The 19,234-nt window shown below is 38.6% G+C and overlaps 1 protein-coding gene and 1 pseudogene across 3 annotated transcripts in view; both read right to left on the bottom strand.

Moving 5' to 3' along the window:
* Positions 1 to 19,234, bottom strand: part of FAF2 (Fas associated factor family member 2) — a 100,620-nt gene that overhangs the window by 70,501 nt on the left and 10,885 nt on the right. The window lies entirely within an intron of this gene.
* Positions 3,572 to 19,073, bottom strand: LOC143664741 (insulin-like growth factor 2 mRNA-binding protein 3 pseudogene; annotated as a pseudogene).

Genomic DNA, 19,234 nt, shown 5'->3' with positions numbered 1-19,234 from the left:
TTTTCTTTATAAAGCAAATAAAAGTTTTAAAAAAACTGTTTTTCATTGGATTACTGAATACCTGACATAGTTGAATAAAATGAACATTTAATACCTCTGCCAACATCATTCAGCACTTCCCTTAGGTTATTCATTTTAGTGTTAAAATAAAACAGCTGAAAAAGAAACCCTGAACTTTATCGGCCTTTCTTGAGTGAAGGTAACTTCTTGTTGGTGCCTTAAGAAAGCTTCAAAGAGAGAAACCATTTCCACTTACAGGTCAGGACATCTGACTGACTCTTTCATGGGGCCAATATTGGAAAACAGAGAGCTGAGAATCATGAAGGAGAGGAAACTGACCAATTTCCAGGAGGCAGATATCATTGTGAATCCCTAGAAGATTTAAAGTTTATCTTCAGGAGAAAAGAATATATCCAACTACAATATAAGAAGTTCCACTCCCCAAACTCTTAGGATCAATGCTCCTTTGTCAGCAGGAAGGAGCCAGAGTGGTTATCATCCACATATCCCCCAAGATTGGGGAATGGTCAAAGGACAGGGAGGAATTGTAACTGAGAAATCAAGATTTAAGGGATAATTTTGATTAGTAATTTGTTATATAAAAATTACTTTTTGCTTTATGGAATGTTGGAGTAGACAGGGAAATACCTAGATCTCTGCATTTTAGTCCGGCTGCCTTGACATCTGAAATGAGTGTTAAAAAAACTCCCTTATCTTGCTCCTTTGTGATTGTAAGAGTTGGTCATTCTCTTCTAGAGCAAAGGCACTAATGCTAATGAAAGTCGGTCATTAACTACTTCTTTTTGGTTTACACCTTTAGTACTGAAGTGATAGCTCTGCCTCCTCACCCCCAACTATGTTCTCCTATTGAAATGATAATAACACTTGTCTCCTTTTCTGCTTTGAACTTACTATCTGAAATGACCTGATCTCCCCTTGCTAAAATCCTTAAAAACCTTGAACCCCCTAAACTCAGGGAGACAGATTTTGGGCTGTTAGTGTGTCTATTCTCTTGCTACATATGTAGTAATAAACTCTTTCTCTCTTTAGAAAAAATATAATGTAGGGGTGACATCATCATCAGGGCAACATAAAAAGCTACTGAAAATCTTTCCCCAGAGATTAAATAAAAAAGGACAATTCTAAATTGTTCAGAAATCTAGAAGAAGATATAGACTGGAGAAGGACCTTACAAATGTTGAAGTGAAGAAAGAAAAAAATCAGGTAGGAAACTTGTGTCCCTGACCAATCAGTCCTCTCTCTTCCCCCACACTCAGTCTCACACACCACGGAAAGGACACAGAAAATAGCCAGTGTCCCTCCCACTGGGACACAGAATAAAAATTTTTTCACAACAGTGTGACAGACCCCCACAGTTTGGAGAACTGGGGAACAGGAGAGAACATTTCAAGTTGTGGGTCAGGGAGAGACAAAGAATCTGAGGAAATGTGGAAAGAGAAAACACTTCAGGTCTTGGTCCAAGAGCCCTTCCTATAACCCTGAGGGAAACAGCAGTGGGTGGCCTGATACCTGCCTTGGGGATGGCTGAAAACTGGAACACCTGGCAGAGTCATCCTCCACAAATAAAGTGGAGGACACAGCTCCAGATTAAGCCAGACTTTGGTCAGCAAAATGAAGGGAGAGGAACCCCACAGTTTCAGCCACCCAGTCAGATGCAGCCTGGGCTCCAAGCCAAACAGTTTCAGAGGATGATTAAATTACCAAACAGTGACATTTTCTGTGCAGACTGGAATGTGCAAGAGAATTGAAGGGCTTTACTCTCCAGAACATATCTCAGGCCTACTGGAGTTGGTCTAGATCCCCTATATAGGAAACTACTTCCATTTTGACTGAGAAATATGGACAACACAACTGTTAAAGCAGTCCCCTAAAACAAACCCAGGTCTTGAGGGCTGGTGAAAAACAGATCATCACTGGCAGCCAGCTGACTTGTTTTACCCAGAAACAGAGCCCTTGCTGTGGTGCCCAGTGCCTAAGCCCCATCCTTGAGGCAGGCTACTGTGGGTGCCTGTTTTACAGGAGAGACTGGGGGCAGAGCCATTCAGATAACTGGCTGGTGTGAGAGAAGAACAGATAGAGAACAAAGCCAATCAAGAAGAAAACCCTCTGCAAATGAGAGAAAACAACCTCCAGAATAAATGAAGCAAAGCCACCAGATGTTTAGCCACCAGCAAATTATGAGTCATACCAGGAAGCACAAAGGTATGGCCCAACCAAAGGAACAAACTAAAAGCTCAACTGATATAAAGTTGAAACAACTAATTAAAGATGGTCAAACAAATTTTCTAAATCAAATCAATGCATTGAAGGAAAACGTGGCAGAAGAGATAAAGGATATAAAGAAGAGACAGGGTGTCCATACAGAAGAACTCAAAGGTTAACAAACAAATGGCAGAACTTATGGGGATGAAAGGCAATTTAGAAGAGATGAAAAACACAGTGGTGACATACAACAGCAGATTGAAGAGGCAGAAGAAAGGATTCATGAACTAGAGGACTGGACATCTGAAATCCTATGCACAAAAGAACAGACAGGGAAAAGAAAGGAAAAATTTGAGCAGAGTCTCGGGGAACTAAATGATAACATGAAGCCCACACATATACCTGTTATAGGTGTCCCTGAAGGAGAAGAGAAGGAAAAAAAGACAGAAAGAATAATGGAGGCAATAATCACTGAGTATCTCCCAAGTCTTATGAAAACATAAAATTACAGGTCCAAAAGCATAGCATACACAAAAGTGAATGGATTGAAACAGACCTACTCCAAGAAAACCAACTAAACAGATTGTTAAATGTCAAAGATAATTCTGAAAGAGACAATTCTGAAAGAGGTAAGAGAAAAGCAATACATCACATAATAGGGAAGCTCAATATGACTAAGTGTGTGTCTCTCAGCAGAAACCATGGAGGTGAGAAGGCAATGGTATGATATATTTAAGTTACTGAAAGAGGGAAACTGCCAACCAAGAATTCTAAATCTGGCCAAACTGTCCTTCAAAAATGAGGGAGTGTTTAAATATTTACAGAAAAACAGACACAAAGTTCATGAACAAGACACCTGCTCTACAAGAAATACTAAACGGAATGCCATAGGCAGGTAGGAAAAGATAGGAGTGAGAGGTGGTTTGGAGAAGACTGTAGAAATGAAGATAAACAGCAAGAGTAATAGGATAAAAAGAAAAAAAAAAGATATGACAGAAAAAATTCAAAAGAAGTAATGGTTGAAGAAAGTACTGCCTTTACAGTTAATGGATTAAGCTCCTAATCAAAAGACATAGATTGGTAGAATGGATAAAAGAACAGGATCCGGGGCGGGCCGCGGTGGCTCAGCGGGCAAAGTGCTTGCCTGCTATGCCGGAGGACCTCGGTTCGATTCCCGGCCCCAGCCCATGTAACAAAAACAAAGAAACAAAATACAATAAAACAAGAAAATGTTTAAAAATGTTTCCCTTTCTTCCTTCCTTCCTTCCTTCTATCCTTCCTTCCTTCTCTCTGTCTTTCCTTTAAAAAAAAAAAAAAAAAAAAAGAACAGGATCCATCTATATGTTATCTACAAGAGATTTCATGTAAGACATGGGGACAAAAACATGTTGAAAGTGAAAGGTTGGAAAACGATGTTTCATGCAAACTACAGCCAGAAAAGAGTGGGATTAACTATATCAATATCATACAAATTAGAATTCGAATGTAAAACAATTAAAAGAGACAAAGGAGGAACTATGTCTTAATAAAATGAACACCCATCAAGAAGACATAACAAGCATAAATAAGAAAAAGAAATAAAATAAAATAAAACAGAACAGTTTTTCTACGCTACTGGCTTAACATTTAAGTTCGTGTCATAATTCCATTTTGATCCAATTTTAACAATTGGTCTTAAGAGCAATCCGTTTTAATTTATCTGATGAATTTCGTCAAGTATCGTTAAAACAATTTCTGGCATTACTGGCAGAATATTAAGAAAAAATCAGAATATTTGTGACACAGTGAGAATACCCTTCAGTTTTTTTAAAGCTGGATGTCATAGATTTCAGAGAGCATAAAGTATACATTCTCATAGAGGCAGGAGTTCAAAAGTTACCTGGTCCTCAAACAACTGGCTAGGTAAAAACTTAAGCATGTGTTTCTGGATGGGGGTTCAGTACCCATCTGTTGGTTAAGCATTCTGTCTTTGGTTTGGCATTGGCCTCTGTGGTGGGCTGTTTCCTGAGCCTTTACTTCCATCCTGTTTGAAATGGTCCACATTGCTGAGCCTTCTGCTGTTGGTGCTGCTTTACCTGAGTCAGAATTTCCTGAATTTTTCTCTGGGCAACCTGGTGAGCATAAAAGTGACCAGTTACTTTGACAACCACTTGGTCATTCTCATCAGGTGTCTGGTCACGAAGGACAACTTTTGCACTTGACAAATCCTGGAGCTCATTCACCATTTTGCCTCCTTTTCCAATTACTCTGCCAGCAGCAAAGGATGGCACTGATATGGGTTTAAAGTTTCACCTTTTCTTTAGGACTAACAAAGTTTTCTTCTTTAATTTTTTCATAAATTCTTCCCTGAGCCTTGAATTGAGCCTCTGGAAGTCCAGTGATAATGACTATCCTCACTTTAGCATCTGGTGCTTCAGCTGGACCAATCTGAATAGACGTGTTGCCCCTAATAGCACTTGCCACTAATAGCACCGACTGACAGAGCTGGGATAAACAGATGATCAGTCTCTGTTTCTGACTGCTCAAACTGTGGACAGGGAGGCATCATAGCTGAAGGGGGCCCTGAGGTGGGCGGTAGTATCTCTGAACTGGATGGAAAAAGACCCAGGGCATTCAGATTTAATCCAGAATCAAATGTGCTTGAAGGTTCATAGAAGCAGTATCATTTCATAGGACTCCCTGATTTTCTTCATTATCTCTTCCTCAGCTTTGGCGCATGCTTCAACATTGCCTTTAACTGTAACAGTGCATTCCAGATTATAGAGAGTCAATTCCTGCAATGGAGATATTGTGATTTTAGTGTCTGTGTCTTGCCCGATCTTTTTCAGGTTTCTTCTTTACCAATAAGTCACCCTACAAAGTTATGGGCTAAAATCTACAAGGGAATCTCTTCTGTGAATTTTATATCTTGAGCTTCCTTATTCCTAGAATAGATTTACAAGCTGCAGAGGTGCCTCGGGGAGTAGAGAGGACAGTACTTGTCTTCTGAGCAGTACCTGCATTATCTTTATGATGGACACTGATCTTAGATTGCGTCTGTTTGGTGATGTTTCAAATGGTGGTGCCTTCCTTTCCTATAATGGCTCTGACAAATTGGGTGGAAACCAGCAGAGACAGAGGCAAGTTACACAGTTTCTTGGACACTGATCCTGGGGAGCCCTATCTTGATGAGCCCCTAACCAATGGCGACCTCGGGGCTGCTGTGAGGGGTTCTGCTGGGTGTCCATTTCATTACAGATGTAGGCCACTTTCAACCTGAAGTTCTCAAACTGGAATCCATTCAATTTGACTAAAGCTTGTCTAGGCTGGTCCTTACTGGAATAAGTTTCATTTACAACAGCAGTTTCTATGTCATTTTGCACTTGCTCACGCTCTCTACTACCCCATACTGGACTAGTAAACTATCCAGAACTTCCCACTGAAAGTGAGGTGGAATATTTCATATCTGAAGCTTCCAAATCCCTTGCTTTTTGGGGACTGAATGTTCAACTTCTATGAGTTCCCCATGCAGGTCCACTTTACCTGAAAGCATCTCGATGGCCTTGAAGGGCCCAGCTCTCAGCCGGACAGTTCATGAATGTGTAGCCCGTCTTCACCAGGAAGGTTCCTGTCACAGGAATCTTCGTATCCTTGAAGGTAGTTTCTAGGTCCGAGGAGATGGTGTTCTTGCTGAGGTTTTCAATATACAATTTGTTCGTTGTGAAGACCGATTGTTTAAAAAAGTTAAGAGAAAAACGAAAAATTAAAACCACTCATGGAGATGGATGGATCTGGCAGGTTTTGCTCCTTGTACTCGTGCCTTTAAAATACACAAACACTGTAAAAATCAATCTGACAAGAATGAGGAGCGAAAAATCAGATCTGAAGGTTCTTGTTTCTCCTTTACTAGGTATTAAAAAAATAAAAAGACAGAAAAGAAAAAGCCTTGCTACCAACCCAAACCTATCCACGAGTCTTTCCTAACTCTGAAGAGGCAGCGGGATGAGTGAGAGAAAGGAGGAGGGATTGGGGGGTGGGGGGGACTACTTTTTGTCTCCTCCTCCCCAACTCTCAAGGAATTTTTTTTAATAGATTCAGCTGCAGTGGGTGCGAGGGTAGTTCAGTGGCAGAATTCTTGCTTGCCTTGAGGGAGGCCCAGGTTTGATTCTGAGCCCCATGCACTTCCCAAACAAACAAAACAAAGAAACCAACAAAAACAAACAAAATTCAGCAAATGGTGCTGCAATAATGGGCTACTCACATGGAAAAAGAGTGACATATGACCCCACCATACAGCATATCAAAAAAAAAAAGCTATTAAAAAAAATTCATCTGTAACTCTCAATAAAGATGTACCAATATAATAAAAAATTTTATTCAAAGGACATACTTGGGCTTTCACTTCATTAGCATTGCTAAAAATGCACAGATTTTATAGAGAGGTAGTATGTGATTAGGGAGGTAGAGTATAACTATACAAAGCATAAAAAGATCTGGATATTACAGCAACAGTAACTTAAATTTACTGAATAATTACACTGTATGAGACACTATAATAGACAACTTAATATATATGATCTATCTAATTTCAACAACTCTTTGATATAAGTAATGTCTTAATTTTTACAGATAAGAATCCTGAGGTTTGGAGAATGAAATAAATTCCCACTGGCAAATGGATAGGAAGTTGCAGAGCTAAGAATCTGAACCTCAAATGTACTAAGAAATGATGAATATGCATCTATGTGATATTAAGAATTACTGATTGTATATGTAGAATGGAATGATTTCTAAATGTAGTGTTAGCTAATTTTTTTTAATTAAAAAAAAAAAAAAGAATCTGAACCTTGTGCTCTCTGACTCCAAAGTTTACGATCTTGTGACTAAATTATACTGCCCATAATTGCATCCATGATTGCACTCATCCCAGCTCTTTTCTTACCTATAAAATAGGGTGCCCAAACATCCTCAGTTATCTATGAGCCAATGAGGTGATGTATGTGAAAAGGGTAGGTAAATCTAATGAAACATAATGTATTAATAGTAAGCTTACGGAAAATGTGTTTAAAGGTACCAAACCTGTAAGCTAAATTTGAATTTTCAAATTAAAAAACCCTCAAACCCTCATCAACACTTTTAATTAAACAGGTTTAATTCTGTACGTGTGAATAATATCAGACAAGTTTCTACATGCAAAATCTTTTATCTATCCTTTTTTAAAAGGACTGTGTTTCTTTTAAAGAATATACTCCTTCAAGTGCATTCTAGGCTGCTTAGAAAGTATTTTTTATCTCCCAGATTCCTATTTAAAAAAAGGATTGACAAGAATTTTACACAAATTCTCAATATTAGTCTCAATTAAATCTTTTCCCAGAAAAATAAGGCAAATATAAGAGAACGTTACCATGTGCATAAGTGAACGTTCCCCAGGACTGCCCCTCCTTTGATAGTGCCCTATTATATATCAGGTGCTTTACATACATTGTCTCCCTTAACCCTTTTAAGAAATCCAAGCACCCTTTCATGGGAAGAGACACAAAACTAGGAGTAGAAGGGAATTCCTCAACCATGATAAAGGGCATCTATAAAACACACAGCTAACATCATACTCAATGATGAAAGATTGAATGCTTTTCCCCTAAGATGGAACAAGAGAAGGAAGTCTGTTCTCACCATGTCTATTCAAACATTGTACTAGAGCAAATAGGCAAGAAAAAGAAAGAAAAGCCATCCAGATCAGAAGGAAAGAAGAAAAACTCTTTATTTGCAAATGATGATACTGTATATGGAAATCCTAAGGAATCCATAAAAATACTATTAGAATAATGAACAAGTTAAGCAAGGGAACAACATTCAATTATATTTCTCATTCACTAGCAATAAGCAAGTGGATAAAATTAAGAAAATTTTATTTATAATCGTACTAGAAAGAAAAAAATCTTTAGGAATAAATTTAACAAATGTAGTACAATACATATACACTGAAAATTACAAAACATCATTCCAAGAAATTAAAGATCTAAATAAAGAGAAAGATATTCCATGAGGACTAGAAAACTTAATATTATTAGGATGACAATACTCACCAATTTGATTTATGTTTGAAACAGCAATCCTTATTAAAATCTCAGTTTCCTTTTTTGGAGATTCTAAAATTTTGCTGAACCTCAAATTCATATGGTAACACAAGGAACCCGAAACAGTGAAAACAATCTTAAAAAATGAACAAAGTTGGAGGACTATCATTTCCTCATTTCAAAACTTATTACAAAGCTACAGTAATCAAGACAGTGTGGTACCGGCATTAGGATGGACATACCAGATCAATGGAGCAGAACTGAGTATCCAGAAATAAACACAGGTATCTAAGGTCGACCGATTTCTGACAAGGATGCCAAGACTACTCAATGGAGGAAAGTGTGACCTTTTCAACAAATGGTGCAAGGACAACTGATATTTACATGCAAAAGAATGAAGTCAGACCCCCCTATCTCACATCCATTAACGCAAATGGATCACTGATGCAAATATAAGAAATAAACTATAAAACTCTTAAATGAAAACATAAGTGTAAATCTTTATAACCTTAGGTTAGGCCACAAGTTTCTAAGACATGATACCAAAAAATAGAAGGAACATAAGAAAACATATAAATTGTACTTCATTAAAATTAAAAACTTTTATACCTCAAAGGACACTATCAAGAAAAGGAAAAGACAATCGACCAAATGAGAGAATATTTCTGCCAATCAAATATCTGATAAGGGACTTGTATACAGAATAGACATACAAAGGACTCTTTTAACCAATCAATAACAGAAAACCCAATTAAAAAATGGGTAAAGGCATTTTAAAAAATAATGAATCATAAATTTTATTTCAGATGTAAACCTCACTAAACATGCAAACCTTCTAAAACAATAAAATTTACAATTCTGTTAATCTTTTTCTTTTTGCAAAGAACATCATTACAATGCAGAATCTATGCCACCCAAAATACATACAAAATTTCGTATGAACAAGCCAAAGCCAGACCAGGAGCTGTACAACTGTAATACTTCAGTATATTGACCTGGGAAAGATGAAATGACGTGTTCAGAAACATGGGGTGGCACTGGTTAAAAACAACAACAAAAATTCCTACAGAAAAGGAAAATGTGTGTTCAATGGAAATGGTCTTGGACCCTTGGGTTTTGCCTTTGGATTTCAGCAAACTATTTCAGGGAAGCTGGCATCAATGGCTTTAGACAGGGAAGGAATTGTCTGTGGAGCCAGGGGACCACTGAGACCAGCAATGTACCCCTACCCACATACACGGTTTCAGTCCCACATGAGCCAGAACAAGCCCTACACCTGGACAGTGTGTAACTGCTAGGAGATACCCGCATGTGGGGCCCTTGAGATCACTGGCACTCATCACATTGGGAGACTCAAGGCCAGGGCCAGGGGAGCACATTCCCTTGCTCATTCCCAGACAGGCCTGCTGACCTTGGGAATAAACCATGGGCTGAGTGGAGAGGACAGTCTCTAGTCAGATCCATGGTCTGCTCTGCAGGCATTTGGCCCACAAGTTGGGTTTCCTGATGAGTGTGTGCAGTGACCTGTCAATGTGTCCTCCAGGAAGAGACACAAGTGAAAACTAAAGATTTCCAAGGATCCTGGGAGAAAGCACATCGTGTAACCCTCTCCACAGTGAATATGTGATGTGAAGGGCAAAAGATGCTCTATTTCTCCTAAACTGTTCATTTAAAAATAAAAGCAGATATGCTTTAAAGTATGAGAAGGGAAGAGGCTAGGTGGGGTAGGTGGAGGTATGTCACACTGCCAGTCCAGTATCTCGAGATGGGGTCGTGGCCACTTTTCTCAGGTGGACATCAGGCCCCACCTCCTGTCAAACCCAACCCTTGTGATGGACAATGGGTGGGGCAGTGGGTGGCCACTGAGCTGGGTGAGGCCAGTGGAGGAAGGGCCTTGCCTTGAAGCAGGTTCAGGCTTTTGTCAGTAGTAAACTGGATGGTGCAACCAAGTTCTGGCAGAATGTGTCTAGGGCAAATTTCTAAAGCCTAGACTCAGCATTGGGAAAATCTTATGGCCTGACTCTTTCTCAGAGAGAGCTTGAATTAAAAAACTGTCAGCCTGCATCCTTGACTTGAACTTCAGAAAATACAGTTACCAGAATTCCGTACGGAATCTTTGGATAGCAAAAGATGTGGGATGACCAGCAAAGTTTTGCTTCTGTCCTATTTCTCATTGGCTGCAATGTGATGGATACATCAAACCCTTTAAACCTGGCACTATTTCTGTGACTACATGATTTTTTCTAAATGAGTTAAATATATACATACGTCAGTGACACCTGTTTGAAGTAAAAATAATTAGGTAGTCTCGAAAACATAGCCCAAAGCAGGAGGAACAGAAAGATTGCTCAGAGCATGTTTTCATATCAGGCTGAGATCACAAACGAAGCAGTCCTCAGTGAAAGCTGTGCAGTTCATCCTAGCACTTGCTTCTGGCAAGAAAGGACACTGGGAGGACTTCCTGGAAGATGGCGGCTTAGTAAGACGCGCGGATCTTAGTTTCTTCTCCAGGACACCTACTAGGGGAGTAGAAACTATACAGAAAGCGCCCAAAGCCACAACAGAGATAAAAAAGACAGCGTACCCCATCCTGGAACGGCTGGCTGGCTGAGAGAAGCAGCTCGGGTGAGATCGCCGAGGCGCGCGGGCCTTACCGGGCGGGGTGGCAAGCGGCCGGAGTTACTCCCTTCCCCCTTCCCGGGCCGGCTGGGAGAATTGGAGAGGTGGTCCCCTGAAACCAAGGCGACTGGCGCCCACACCACGCGCAGCCCCCGGACCAACTGAGAGAACTGGATCGGAAACCCCCAGGCCACGGAGAACGGTGACCCCGCTACTCCCGGGGAACGTGCACTCTCTCGGGCGGGCCGCTGCCGCTGGCGCCCTCCCGCCACGCTTGTTGCCCAGGGCCGACTAGGAAATTCGGACGGGCTCTTTCCCTGGCTGCGGCGACCAGCAACCCTCCCTGCGTTCGGACCGCGGGCCGGCTCAAGCCGCTTCGGCTAGCGAACCCCCAGGACGGCGAGAGTTTTCCAAAGTTTAAGGTCCCACAGCACCTTTTACTGGTGGGACCCGCAGACTAACGTGTGCCACGAGCGCCACCTACTGGGCAGGATAAGAAAAACAGAACCCAGAGATTTCACAGAAAAATATTACAACCTTGCTGGGTCCAACACCAAGAGAAATCTGAATAAATGCCCAGACGCCAGCAGCAGAAGATAACTGTCCACGCTCAAAAGATTGAGAATATGGCTCAGTCAAAGGAACAAACCAATAGCTCAAATGAGACACAAGAGCTGAGACAACTAATGCTGAATATACGAACAGAAATGGAAAACCTCTTCAAAAATGAAATCGATAAATTGAGGGAGGACATGAAGAGGACATGGGCTGAACATAAAGAAGAAATAGAAAAACTGAAAAAACAAATTGCAGAACTTATGGAAGTGAAGGATAAAGTAGCAAACATAGAAAAAATAATGGATAGCTACAATGATAGATCTAAAGAGACAGAAGAGAGAATTAGTGATTTGGAGGATGGAACATCTGAATTCCAAAAAGAAACAGAAACTATAGGGAAAAGAATGGAAAAATTTGAACAGGGTATCAGGGAACTCAAGGACAATATGAACTGCACAAATATACGTGTTGTGGGTGTCCCAGAAGGAGAAGAGAAGGGAAAAGGAGGAGAAAAACTAATGGAAGAAATTATCACTGAAAATTTCCCAACTCTTATGAAAGACCTAAAATTACAGATCCAAGAAGTGCAGCGCACCCCAAAGAGATTAGACCCAAATAGGCGTTCTCCAAGACACTTACTAGTTAGAATGTCAGAGGTCAAAGAGAAAGAGAAGATCTTGAAAGCAGCAAGAGAAAAACAATCCATTACATACAAGGGAAACCCAATAAGACTTTGTGTAGATTTCTCAGCAGAAACCATGGAAGCTAGAAGACAGTGGGATGATATATTTAAAATACTAAAAGAGAAAAACTGCCAACCAAGACTCCTATATCCAGCAAAATTATCCTTCAAAAATGAGGGAGAAATTAAAACATTTTCAGACAAAAAGTCACTGAAAGAATTTGTGACCAAGAGACCAGCTCTGCAAGAAATACTAAAGGGAGCACTAGAGTCAGATACAAAAAGACAGAAGAGAGAGATATGGAAAAGAGTGTAGAAAGAAGGAAAATCAGATATGATATATATAATACAAAAGGCAAAATGTTAGAGGAAAATATTATCCAAACAGTAATAACACTAAATGTCAATGGACTGAATTCCCCAATCAAAAGACATAGATTGGCAGAATGGATTAAAAAACAGGATCCTTCTATATGCTGTCTACAGGAAACACATCTTAGACCCAAAGATAAACATAGGTTGAAAGTGAAAGGTTGGGAAAAGATATTTCATGCAAATAACAACCAGAAAAGAGCAGGAGTGGCTATACTAATATCCAACAAATTAGACTTCAAATGTAAAACAGTTAAAAGAGACAAAGAAGGACACTATATACTAATAAAAGGAACAATTAAACAAGAAGACATAACAATCATAAATATTTACGCACCGAATCAGAATGCCCCAAAATACGTGAGGAATATACTGCAAACACTGAAAAGGGAAATAGACTCATATACCATAATAGTTGGAGACTTCAACTCACCACTCTCATCAAGGGACAGAACATCTAGACAGAGGATCAACAAAGAAATAGAGAATCTGAATATTACTATAAATGAACTAGACTTAATAGACATTTATAGGACATTACATCCCACAACAGCAGGATACACCTTTTTTCAAGTGCTCATGGATCATTCTCAAAGATAGACCATATGCTGGGTCACAAAGCAAGTCTTAACAAATTTAAAAAGATTGAAATCTTACACAACACTCTCTCGGACCATAAAGGAATGATGTTGGAAATCAATAATAGGCAGAGTGCCAGAAAATTCACAAATACGTGGAGGCTCAACAACACACTCCTAAACAACGACTGGGTCAAAGAAGAAATTGCAAGAGAAATTAGCAAATACCTCGAGGCGAATGAAAATGAAAACACAACATATCAAAACTTATGGGATGCAGCAAAGGCAGTGCTAAGAGGGAAATTTATTGCTCTAAATGCCTATATCAGAAAAGAAGAAAAGGCAAAAATTCAGGAATTAACTATCCATTTAGAAGAACTGGAGAAAGAACAGCAAGCTAACCCCAAAGCAAGCAAAAGGAAAGAAATAACAAAGATTAGAGCACAAATAAATGAAATTGAAAACATGAAAACAATAGAGAAAATCAATAAGGCCAGAAGTTGGTTCTATGAGAAAATCAATAAGATTGATGGGCCCTTAGCAAGATTGACAAAAAGAAGAAGAGAGAGGATGCAAATAAATAAGATCAGAAATGGAAGAGGAGACATAACTACTGACCTCACAGAAATAAAGGAGGTAATAACAGGATACTATGAACAACTTTACGCTAATAAATACAACAATTTAGAGGAAATGGACGGGTTCCTGGAAAGACATGAACAACCAACTTTGACTCAAGAAGACATAGATGACCTCAACAAACCAATCACAAGTAAAGAAATTGAATTAGTCATTCAAAAGCTTCCTAAAAAGAAAAGTCCAGGACCAGATGGCTTCACATGTGAATTCTACCAAACGTTCCAGAAAGAATTAGTACCAATTCTCTTCAAACTCTTCAAAAAAATCGAAGTGGAGGGAAAACTACCTAATTCATTCTATGAAGCCAACATCACCCTCATACCAAAACCAGGCAAAGATATTACAAAAAAAGAAAGCTACAGACCAATCTCTCTAATGAATACAGATGCAAAAATTCTCAATAAAATTCTAGCAAATCGTATCCAACAACACATTAAAAGAATTATACATCATGACCAAGTAGGATTCATCCCAGGTATGCAAGGATGGTTCAACATAAGAAAATCAATTAATGTAATACACCATATCAACAAATCAAAGCAGAAAAATCACATGATCATCTCAATTGATGCAGAGAAGGCATTCGACAAGATTCAACATCCTTTCCTGCTGAAAACACTTCAAAAGATAGGAATACAAGGGAACTTCCTTAAAATGATAGAGGGAATATATGAAAAACCCACAGCTAATATCATCCTCAATGGGGAAAAATTGAAAACTTTCCCCCTAAGATCAGGAACAAGACAAGGATGTCCACTATCACCACTATTATTCAACATTGTGTTGGAGGTTCTAGCCAGAGCAATTAGACAAGAAATACAAGGCATCAAAATTGGAAAGGAAGAAGTAAAACTATCACTGTTTGCAGACGATATGATACTATACGTCGAAAACCCGGAAAAATCCACAACAAAACTACTAGAGCTAATAAATGAGTACAGCAAAGTAGCAGGTTACAAGATCAACATTCAAAAATCTGTAGCATTTCTATACACTAGTAATGAACAAGCTGAGGGGGAAATCAAGAAAAGAATCCCATTTACAATTGCAACTAAAAGAATAAAATACCTAGGAATAAATTTAACTAAAGAGACAAAAAACCTATATAAAGAAAACTACAAAAAACTGCTAAAAGAAATCACAGAAGACCTAAATAGATGGAAGGGCATACCGTGTTCATGGATTGGAAGACTAAATATAGTTAAGATGTCAATCCTACCTAAATTGATTTACAGATTCAATGCAATACCAATCAAAATCCCAACAACTTATTTTTCAGAAATAGAAAAACCAATAAGCAAATTTATCTGGAAGGGCAGGGTGCCCCAAATTGCTAAAAACATCTTGAGGGAAAAAACGAAGCTGGAGGTCTCGCGCTGCCTGACTTTAAGGCATATTATGAAGCCACAGTGGTCAAAACAGCATGGTATTGGCATAAAGATAGATATATCGACCAATGGAATCGAATAGAGTGCTCAGAAATAGACCCTCTCATCTATGGACATTTGATCTTTGATAAGGCAGTCAAGCCAACTCACCTGGGACAGAGCAGTCTCTTCAATAAATGGTGCCTAGAGAACTGGATATCCATATGCAAAAGAATGAAAGAAGACCCATCTCTCACACCCTATACAAAAGTTAACTCAAAATGGATCAAAGATCTAAACATTAGGTCTAAGACCATAAAACAGTTAGAGGAAAATGTTGGGAGATATCTTATGGATCTTACAACTGGAGGCGGTTTTATGGACCTTAAACCTAAAGCAAGAGCACTGAAGAAGGAAATAAATAAATGGGAACTCCTCAAAATTAAACACTTTTGTGCATCAAAGAACTTCATCAAGAAAGTAGAAAGACAGCCTTCACAATGGGAGACAATATTTGGAAATGATATATCAGATAAAGGTCTAGTATCCAGAATTTATAAAGAGATTGTTCATCTCAACAACAAAAAGACAGCCAACCCAATTACAAAATGGGAAAAAGACTTGAACAGACACCTCTCAGAAGAGGAAATACGGATGGCCAAGAGGCACATGAAAAGATGCTCAATGTCCCTGGCCATTAGAGAAATGCAAATCAAAACCACAATGAGATATCATCTCACACCCACCAGAATGGCCATTATCAACAAAACAGAAAATGACAAGTGCTGGAGAGGATGCGGAGAAAGAGGCACACTTATCCACTGTTGGTGGGAATGTCAAAGGGTGCAACCACTGTGGAAGGCAGTTTGGCGGTTCCTCAAAAAGCTGAATATAGAATTGCCATACGACCCAGCAATACCATTGCTAGGTATCTACTCAAAGGACTTAAGGGCAAAGACACAAACGGACATTTGCACACCAATGTTTATAGCAGCATTATTTACAATTGCAAAGAGATGGAAACAGCCAAAATCTCCATCAACAGAAGAGTGGCTAAACAAACTGTGGTATATACATACGATGGAATATTATGCAGCTTTAAGACAAGATAAACTTATGAACCATGTAATAACATGGATGGACCTAGAGAATATTATGCTGAGTGAATCCAGCCAAAAACTAAAGGACAAATACTGTATGGTCCCACTGATGTGAACGGACATTCGAGAATAAACTTGAAATATGTCATTGGTAACAGAGTTCAGCAGGAGTTAGAAACAGGGTAAGACAATGGGTAATTGAAGCTGAAGGGATACAGACTGTGCAACAGGACTAGATACAAAAACTCAAAAATGGACAGCACAATAATACCTAATTGTAAAGTAATCATGTTAAAACACTGAATGAAGCTGCATCTGAGCTATAGGTTTTTGTTTTGTTTTGTTTTGATTTTACTATTATTACTTTTATTTTTTTCTCTATATTAACATTCTATATCTTTTTCGGTTATGTTGCTAGTTCTTCTAAACCAATGCAAATGTACTAAGAAATGATGATCATGCATCTATGTGATGATGTTAAGAATTAATGATTGCATGTGTAGAATGGTATGATCTCTAAATGTTGGGTTAATTTCTTTTTTTCCGTTAATTAAAAAAAAAAAAAAAAAAAGAGAAGGGATAATTGGAGATGAAGGGATACAGACTGTACAACGGGACTGGATATAAAAACTCAGAAATGGACAGCACAATACTACCCAATTGTAATGCAATTATGTTAAAACACTGAATGAAGCTGCATGTGAGGTATAGGTTTTTTGTTTTTGTTTTTTTTTCTTTCTATTATTGTTTTAATTCTTATTCTGTTGTCTTTTTATTTCTTTTTCTAAATCGATGCAAATGTACTAAGAAATGATGAATATGCAACTATGTGATGTTATTAAGAATTACTGATTGTACATGTAGATTGGAATGATTTCTAATTGTTTTGTTAATTCTTTTTTTAATTAATAAAAAAAAAAAAAAAAAAAAAAAGAAAGGACACTGGGCCTTCTGGAGACCCTGGTTCTGCCACAGTCTGCTTGGAACCATGGAGAGTCACCAGCCCTTCCTGTGAAAGCTCCTGTGGCCTATGTGCTGACCCATGGCTTTGTGAGGTATGGGGTGCCAGCATCCTGGTGGTTGTGCTAGGAGGTCTGGATGTGTTCACTGCAGGAGCCTTGCCCAGGATGGACTGCCTAGAAAGGGTGCCTCCAGGGCTGTGCTGGGCAAAGGATTTTTTCACGCAATTTTATTGAAAAATATATATTCACATACCATATAATAATCCAAAGTGTATAATCAATGGTCCACAGTATCAACATATAACTGTGCATTCATCATCACAATTGATTTTTGAACATTTTCATTACTCTAAGAAAGTAAAAATTAAAGTAAAAAAGACCACCCAAAACATCTCATACCCCATAACCTCCTACTATTTGTTTAGTTTTTGTCTTTATTTTCTTACTCATCTGTTCATACACTAGATAAAGGGATTATCAGTTACAAGGTTTTCACAATCACACAGTCACACTGTAAAAGCTATATAGTTATACAGTCATCTACAAGAATCAAGGTAACTGGATTACAGTTCAACAGTTTCAGGTATTTCCCTCTAGCTACTTCAGTACACCAAAAACTGAAAAGAGATGTCTATATACTACATAAGAATAACCTCCAGAATGGCCGCTTGACTCTATTGAAATCTCTCATCCACTGAAACTTTATTTTGTTTCATTTTTCTTCCCCTTTTTGGTCAAGAAGACTTTCTCGATTCTATGATACCAGGGCCAGGTTCTTCCCAGCAAGTTGTGTCCTACATCGCAAGGGAGATTTACACTGCTGGAAGTCAGTAGGAAGTAGGGAAGACAGTGAGTTCACCCGAGGAGTGGGCTTAGACAGAGAGGCCACATGTGAACAACAAAAGAGGTTCCCTAGAGGAGGCTCTTAGGCATGATCATAAGTAGGCTTAGCTTCTCCTTGGACAAAGGATTTTAATTAGATATTTCTCAAAGAAGAGATACAAATGGCCAATATGCACATGAAAATGTTCAGCATGATTAGCTATTAGGAAAATGCAAATAAAAATCACAATGAGATCCCACTTTAGGGTAGCTATCATTAAAAAATAGAAAATAAGTAACGTTGGTCAAGATGCAGAGAAATAGGAATCCTCATGCACTTCTGGTGGGAACGTAAAGTGGTACAACTGCTGTGGAAAACTGCTCAGAAATTAAATGCAGAATCATCACATGACCTGGCAATTCCACTTCCAGGTACATATCCAAAAGAATTGAAAGCAGGGACTCAAACATATTTTTACACAATTGTTCACAGCAGTATTATACATAATAGCAAAAAGGGAGAAGCCACCCAGGTGCCTACTAACAGATGAATGGATAAGTAAAATATGGTCTTTACATACAATGTGATATTATTCAGCTGCAAAAAGGAATGAAGCTCTGAAATATGCTACAACATGGATGAACCTTAAAGACACTATGTTGAGTGAAATAAACCAGAAACAAATTATGACTTCACTCCTATGAAAGACCTAGAACAAACAAATTGATGGAGAGAAAGTAGATTCAAGGTTAAATGGCACAAGAGGTTGGGGGACAATGGGGAGTTAATGCATACTGGGTACAGGGCTTCTGTCTGAGGTTATGTGAAAGTTTTGTTAATGGATAATGATGTGAATGTACTTAAAGTCAATGAATTGTATACATGAAAGTGATTACGACAGGAAACTTTGTTACATATGTTACCTGGTTAAATTTTTTTAAATGTGTATGAAAGAATATGTAAAAATTACCAATGATTTTTCAAAAGAATAATAAGAAAAAAAAGAATAGTGAAAGAAGTCCTATCCTAGTAGATAATAAAATTAAGCACATAGGGTGCACAGGCAGTTCAGTGGGAGAATGCTTACCTGCCATGCGGAAGACCTGGGTTGGACTCTCAGTCCATGCACCGCCCCCCCCAAATAAACAAAAAACAACAAAAAATAAACCCCAGCAATTTAGCACAAAGCTATTGTTATGAAAACAGTGATGGCACCAACAGAAAGGTTAATGAAACAGACTGCAGCCGAGAAACT

Source organism: Tamandua tetradactyla, chromosome 20, assembly GCF_023851605.1.
Source record: "Tamandua tetradactyla isolate mTamTet1 chromosome 20, mTamTet1.pri, whole genome shotgun sequence".
Classification (NCBI taxonomy): domain Eukaryota; kingdom Metazoa; phylum Chordata; class Mammalia; order Pilosa; family Myrmecophagidae; genus Tamandua; species Tamandua tetradactyla.
Note: the sequence above shows the minus strand (reverse complement) of the source record. Positions and strands in the feature narration are given on the sequence as shown.